We start from the raw sequence: 6,606 nt of genomic DNA, 5'->3' as shown, positions 1-6,606 counted from the left end.
TCGGCCGTCGTTACTTACCTGTCAGACGCGGCGATGAAGACGTCCTCCCGCCCGCGTCCACGCGTCGCTCGTCGACACCAGCAGGAAGTGGCCGACGAGAAACGGCCCAGGACGTTCTCGCGCGATCAGCAATAACCAGCGGGGCAGCCGGTCGGAGGTAAGTATCACACATAGCGAGATCGCTAACAATATCGCTGCTGCGTCACAAAAAAGGTGACGCTTAAGGCCTGTTTCACACATCAGTTTTTCACCATCAGTCAAAATCCGCCAAAATTTGAAAATGGCGGATGCGCTTTTCTTGTGGCGGATCCGTCTTTTTTTCCCATAGAGATACATTAGTGGCGGATTTTGGCGGATGGTCGTCCGTTACGTCTGCTATTCGGCGGATCCGCCAGATTCCTGGCGGATTCTGTCTGAGGTGAACGGACTTTGCAACGTTTTTTGGCGCCGTCAAAATGGCGGGAGACGGCGGATCCGCCGTCGTCTGCCATGCAGTAGATTGGGCGGCGGATCCGCCGGGAACCGCTATTTTGTGGAATCCGCCAGCGGAATCTGCTAAATCGCACTGAGCATGCTCAGAAAAAAAGATACTTTTCCAGACAGTCCAAAAACTATATAAAGCTGGAGTCACACATAGCGACTTACCAGCGATCCCGACAACAATATCAACGTGTCAGCATCGCTGGTAAGTCGCTATGTGATCGCTGGTGAGCTGTCACACAGACAGCTTCACCAGCGATCAGCACAGCGACGCTGAGCGCGCGGCGTCGCTGTGTTCGTTAGTTACCATCACGCTGATGCAGGGAGCTGGTAACTAACTTACACATCGGGTATCTAAAGGGACGCACGTCCCTTGGATACCCGATGTGTACGTTAGTTACCAGCTGATCGCTGGTCTCCCGCCTGTCACACGCAGCGATGCGGGCTGGCCAGCGGGAGATCAGCGACGAAAGAAATGTCCAGAGGTTTCTTGCAGCGATCAGCGATACCGGCAGGGGGGCCGGTCGCTGATCGCTGTCACACACAGCGATCTCGCTGGTGAGATCGCTGTTGTGTCACAAAACTTGTGACTCAGCAGCGATCTCGCTAGCGAGTTCGCTATGTGTGACGGGGGCCCTAAGGTGGGCTAATTAATCATTGGGCCCAGACATCTGGCACCAGCCACAGACTGAGAAGACACAGTGAAAGCCATACAGCACCTGCCCAGCAGCAAGACCCCCAGCTGAGGAGAGACAGAGCCTAATAGCCAGCCATAAAACCTGCCATAAAACCTGCCCAGCAGCAAGACCCCAGCTGAGGAGAGACAGAGCCTTATAGCCAGTCATAAAACCTGCCATAACCTGCCCAGCTGCAAGACTCCTGGAGCAAGAGGCCTGACAGCACCTGCCCAGCTGCCCAGCACCAAGCCAGGACGGAGAGGCCTGCTACCAAAGCCTGCAATTGTGTGAGTATTAAACTATTTGTGTGGGGCATGTCTGTGTGTCTGTGGCTTGTCTGCCTGTGTGTGTGGTTTGCCTTCCTGCATGTATGTTCGTGGCCTCCCAGTGTGGCATGTCTGTGTGTGTGTATTTTTATTATGCCTTTTTTTTCATACTTTAATTGTTTTTCTGTTGCATGTGTACTGAATTTTATTTTCATAGTACTGTAATTTTATTTCCATAATTGCAACTGTGCTGTGATTGTGTTGTGTATTGTATGTGGTGTGACTGTAGTATGTTTTCTGGATTTTTTTTATTTTTCATTTATTGTGGTATTTAAAATAAAGAGCAGAGTAGCTCCTACTTGTGAAAAAAAAAAATTAATAAAAAGTGTTTATAAAAACTGTCCGTAGTATTATTTTAAAACCAGGTAAAATTAAGTATGGGTATACGTGCAAAAAAGGTACATTAAGTGTTGGTTTTTGGTAAACAAGTGTGGTTATACTCTCAAGTGAGACATTGGAATTTACACATGCAAACACTTGGGTATACGCTCAGTGAGAGTTTCAGGGAATTACACACATTAATACCAATGAAGATTTTTTTTTCTATGTTATTAAAATTCACTTTATACTTGCAGATCCATTCAGGAAGTACCCGCTAGGGCGCAGCAGAGAGCCGCCAGCCTGACCGCAGCAGATAGGCAACCCTATTTTCCCTGTAAGTATATTGGCCTGAAAGCTTTTTCTGATCCTTTGTATAGTAGCTTTACAAGTGTCTTTATACTAGCAGATCTGACGAGGAAGCACCGCCAGCCAGACCGCAGCAGATAGCCAACCAGTTCTATTTTCCCTGTAAGTATATTGGCCTGAAAGCTTTTTCTGATCCTTTGTATAGTAGCTTTACAAGTGTCTTTATACTAGCAGATCTGACGAGGAAGCACCGCCAGCCAGGCCGCAGCAGAGAACCGCCAGCCAGACCGTAGCAGATAGCCAACCAGTTCTATTTTCCCTGTAAGTATATTGGCCTGAAAGCTTTTTCTGATCCTTTGTATAGTAGCTTTACAAGTGTCTTTATACTAGCAGATCTGACGAGGAAGCACCGCCAGCCAGGCCGCAGCAGAGACCCGCCAGCCAGACCGCTGTAGATAGCCAACCAGTTCTATTTTCCCTGTAAGTATATTGGCCTGAAAGCTTTTTCTGATCCTTTGTATAGTAGCTTTACAAGTGTCTTTATACTAGCAGATCTGACGAGGAAGCACCGCCAGCCAGGCCGCAGCAGAGACCCGCCAGCCAGACCGCTGTAGATAGCCAACCAGTTCTATTTTCCCTGTAAGTATATTGGCCTGAAAGCTTTTTCTGATCCTTTGTATAGTAGCTTTACAAGTGTTTTTATACTTGCAGATCCGATCAGGAAGGACCCGACAGCCACACCGCAGCAGACCCGCAAGCCAGGTCGCAGCAATGTCTTCTTCTGAGAGCTCCCCCTCGCATCATCAGCGAACTGAGGTAAAAAATTTTATTTTTTTTTTAACCCTATATGCATGTATTATGTTTTCACAGGAAGCTGAATCTGAGGATCTTCCAGGAGGAGACATGCAGGGTGGAGAAATGCAAGGAGGGGGCGCGCAGAGTGTAAGTTTAGCAGATACAAAAACTCATACATACTGCTACACCCAACACAAACATTCATCACAGCACACACAATAACTACGCATCCATACAACCCTAATTATTTTCTTTTTTTTTTTTTTACAGTCTTCAGAATCCGGAGCCCGCACTAGAGCGACTCCCAGGACATCCCAGTGTCGTCGAGGTGCTGCATCTGGTGGTTGGCGAGCGGTAAGTAAACCTTTATTTGGGTGATTGATTAATGAACCTCATGTGTTTGAATGTAATCATTATTTTTTTTTTTTTTTTCTTCACAGGTTTCACAGCGTGCTCTCCACAGACAAGTGGAAGAGGCTCTTCTGATTGATGTTGACCTCCGCATTGATGTTGTGCAACCACGGGAGCCGCTGTGGAACATGGCAAACCGCTTACATGCCGACCAACCAACCACCCGACGGCTATGGGATGAGGTGTGTTCGGAGGTTGTAGAGAACTGGGAGGAGCTCGATGCGAGGGCCAGAGATTTTGTGCGTAAGGAATCCAATTTCAGTAACTTATATTACAGCATGAAAGTGTTGAATAGTAACCACTTTTTTTTTTTTTCCCTTCACAGGTGACAGGGTTAACATACGGTGGCGGTCGCTTAGGGATCGCTTCAAGAGGGACTTCCACAAGGAGATGCAGGCCCCGAGTGGATCGGGAGGACGCAGGAGCACCCCATATAAACATTACAGAGCCCTGTCGTTCCTCTGGTCAACAATGGTGAGCAGAAGGTAAATATTCCACACACCATTTCTGTAGTACAAATGTTTACATGTTTAACCAATTTTTTTTTTTTCAGCAATGTTAAATGAAATATAAATATATTACTATATATATTTTTCTCTTTTTTTAGCACCGTCTGCAGCACTCGGGAGCCTGCTTCTGAGTTGCCTCCCTCTGGAGGGATCTCTTCGGAGACCGCCACCGGTGACCACATCGAGGTATCCGACCCCTCTCTACCTTCCCTCTTGTCTCGTCCCTCTATCTCCTCCACCAGCACTGGTGCAGCAGGGCAGACCTCATCACATGAAGCTGCTGGTGACAACTCACAGTACCCTTTACCCCACCCCTCTGACACTGCCGCAACATCTCGACTAACTTTTGGTTCTGGCCGGCAGCGTCTGAGAGGTCAGGAAAGGATGACCTTGTCTGACTGTTTGAGTCTGAACTCATCCGTCCAGAATGGTTTCCACATTTATGGACAACAGTTAGCTTCTGGGTTGAACATGATAAATCAAATTATCATGGAACTCAGAAGCTACATAGAACGGATGAATGCAGAGTCAAACCAGACACCGAGACATATTTTTTTTCAGTCAGTTGTCTGGCAAATGGAAGTTTATGTACTCACCAGCAGATGCATGTGATGCAAGCCTGTCACAATTCTCTAGTGGCTGTACTCTCCGAAGCATCCCATTCTACCCATGCACTTATTCCATCACATCCTCCCTCTGTCCATCCTTCCCCCGTCCATCCTTCCACCACCATCCATCATCCTACCACCATCCATCCTACCACTCCCTCTCCTTTCTCTAGTTCCCCATTCCATTCTTCCCAGTACCTTCCTTCCCCATTGCATTATACCCCAATGCCCTCACCATACCCACCCCCACACACACCTTCAATGTTCCCACAAACCTCCTCTATCCATCAACTCCCATCCCAACCTCATGTTTTCAACCCCCCTTCCACTTCTGATCCTCACCAACTCCCTTCCCAGTCCTCCACCCCCCCTCGATGTGGTCAACCCTGTTAACCCCTCCGATGATATCTCCACCCAACAATATCAGCATCTGTAATCTTCTCCGAAAATGTTATATATGTAATTTTAACCGTTTTTTTTTTTTTTTTTTTAAATTAAGTTTTCTCAAAATTAATAAAACAGTCTATAATTTTGAAAAAAAATTGCAAAATAAACATGTTTCTGTTTCAAAAGAATTTTATTGTGTATTTTCCTTTTTTTCTTAAGTTCTTGGTAAAAGGTTGAAAGTACACCGGTGGTGTACAGATACAAATACACAACACATGGTAACATTTCAAAGTACACCGGTGGTGTAAAGGTACAAAAAACACAACACTTGGTAAATTACACTGGTGGTGTACAGGTAAAACACAATACTGTTATTACCCACAATTTGTCTAAAGGTATCAAAACTAAAAAAGGAAAAATTACTAAAGTTTTTCTTATCCAAAAAAGGAACCTTGGTAAAAAAAAAAAAAAAAAATTTATACCTTGTCATCTTGCCAGTCGACTCTTCTTTCTGGTGACAGAAAATAATCCGCAAATGTGTCCCTCATTCTTGACACACAGTTGGCTGCTGATAATCCCACAAGGTGGTTTCACAAACATTTTCTTCCATGGAAACAGGTTCCTTTGAAAGTACAAAGTTGTGCAGGATGACACATGCCTTCACCACCTCATCCACAGTGTCAGTTTTCATTTTTATGGCCGTCAACAGCACTCTCCATTTTGCAGTTAAAATCCCAAAAGCACACTCCACCACTCTTCGTGCTCTGGTCAATCGATAGTTAAATAATTTTTTCCCGTGTGTCAATCCATGACTACCATATGGCTTGAGAAGATGTTTGGACAGCTGAAATGCGTCGTCACCAACACACACAAATGGCATTGGTGGGCCTGTTGTTCCAGGGAGTGGTCTTGGAGGTGGGAAATTAAAATTGTCTCCATACAAACGACGGCCCATTACGGACATCTTGAAGACCTGCGAATCATTTGAACGACTATACGCACCAATGTCCACGGCAATAAATTTGCATTTTGCATCTGCAATGGCCATAAGTACAATTGAAAAGAATTTCTTGTAGTTGAAAAATTCTGATCCAGATCCAATGGGTTTCACAATCCTAATATGCTTCCCATCCACGGCACCAACGCAATTTGGAAACTGGCAGATTTGTTCAAAGTTGTCCGCAATCTCCAGCCACCTCTCCTGTGTTGGCTGTGGGATGTATACCTCGTGTAGACAATCCCACAATGCCCGGCAGGTCTGTTGGACAATTCCAGATATTGTTGAAATCCCAAGTCGGAACTGGTAATGGAGGGAGGTGAAGGATTCTCCAGTTGCCAGGAATCTGGTAACAAAAAAGGGAAAAAAGTAAAATTAATACAAACTACAAGCCATAACATAACAATAAAAGTCTGCAGAATCTGAAACATTTTAAAAAATAGATAACTTACCGAAGGGTCACCATCAAACGCTCCGCCGGTGAAATAGAAAAGCGCATGTAGGTATCCCTTCTCCGGATTTGCGCTCCAACACACTCCACGAAAATCTCGAACAGGTCCAGTCTCATGCGCACATAGTTGAAGAACTTGTCCGGGTTATCCCTCAATTCAAGATACAGTGTAGAAAACACGCCAAGGGTAAACCTCTGTGCATTTATCGGATGAATCCACTGCCGTCGTCTCTTCCTTCTCCAACACAGGATTTGCAGTCTTCTTTTCTCCCTCTGGAGAGCAATAATTGCCAACCGATTGCAGTGAAGATCAAATTCCACACAGAAGCTGTTAATAC

The sequence above is a fragment of the Dendrobates tinctorius genome, unplaced genomic scaffold, assembly GCF_039654945.1.
Source record: "Dendrobates tinctorius isolate UK_male_01 unplaced genomic scaffold, ASM3965494v1 ptg000133l, whole genome shotgun sequence".
NCBI lineage: Eukaryota > Metazoa > Chordata > Amphibia > Anura > Dendrobatidae > Dendrobates > Dendrobates tinctorius.
The sequence above is the reverse complement of the archived record's forward strand: the minus strand, read 5'-3'. Positions refer to the sequence as shown.